Below are 1,094 nucleotides of genomic sequence, written 5' to 3'. Positions count from 1 at the left end.
AAAAAAAAAAAAAAAAAAGTATGTTTTTTTCCTACCCCTATAATACTGACCTCCAATTATTTTTCCTAAAGGCAGCTCTTGTGAACTAGTTCATTCTGTAACTATCCAGAGATAGTCTACACATATATTTCATTTTTGCTTTTTTCTCTTTTGCAGATGATAGCACCCTATGTCCATTGTCCTGACTTGTAAATTCTTGGAAATTGTTCCATATGATTAACATGGAACTGCCTCTACTTAATCATTATTTTGAATGATTAAATAGTTTTATTTTCTAAATGTGTTATAATGTGTTTAGCCCTTTCTTGTTGCTGTATGTTTAGATGCTTTCCAATCTTTTGTTACTACTAATAATGCTATAAAATAAATATCCTTGTACTTCTTTGTGCATTTGCTTTTTTACTGAGCTAATTTTAATGATTTCAGCAAAAGTTATTTTGTTATTGAGTGATGAAACAAAAGATTTTTGAGGGTGTTCATGAGCATAAGTATCACATAGTCACTTATGGTTGTTGTGTTCGTAGTACTTAGTACAAGGTATCAGAATTGTTCTTCAGTTAATCTTTTATCTTGAGAAGTTAAATCTTGTTGTAATCTTATCCTCATGTTCATATAAAGGTATGTGGAGTTTGTAGTGAGGACTTAGACCCAGGTACAATTTCTTCGTTAAATTAGAAATGCTTTTGGCAGTGTTAACAGCTCTTTTAGAATTTGTCTAGCAGGATTTTCAGTTTTTGCCAGAAAGCCCCTAAAAAAAAAAAAAAGGAAAAAAAATGCTTTTGTCTAGGTGTGGTGGCTCATGCCTGTAATCCCAGCACTTTGGGAGGCTGAGGCAGGCAGATTGCTTGAGCCTAGGAGTTCGAGACAAACCTGGGTAATATGTCAAAACCCCATTTCTACAAAAAATACAAAAATTAGCTGGGCATGATGGTGTGCCTCTAGTCTCAGCTACTTGGGAGGCTGAGGTGGGAGAAATTGCTTGAACCTGGGAGGCTGAGGCTGCAGTGAGCTGTGAGTGTGCCACTGCACTCCAGCCTCAGTGACAGAGTGAGACCTTGTCTCTAAAAAGAAAAAAAAAAAAAAAAAAAATATAT

At 35.0% G+C, this 1,094-nt stretch overlaps 1 protein-coding gene across 1 annotated transcript in view; it reads left to right on the top strand.

Annotated features, from left to right (window-relative positions):
- CFLAR (CASP8 and FADD-like apoptosis regulator) overlaps window positions 1–1,094 on the top strand; it is a 59,545-nt gene that overhangs the window by 23,655 nt on the left and 34,796 nt on the right. The window lies entirely within an intron of this gene.

This window comes from Colobus angolensis, unplaced genomic scaffold, assembly GCF_000951035.1.
Source record: "Colobus angolensis palliatus isolate OR3802 unplaced genomic scaffold, Cang.pa_1.0 Scaffold30, whole genome shotgun sequence".
Classification (NCBI taxonomy): domain Eukaryota; kingdom Metazoa; phylum Chordata; class Mammalia; order Primates; family Cercopithecidae; genus Colobus; species Colobus angolensis.
This window is presented reverse-complemented; position numbering and strand designations above follow the sequence as displayed.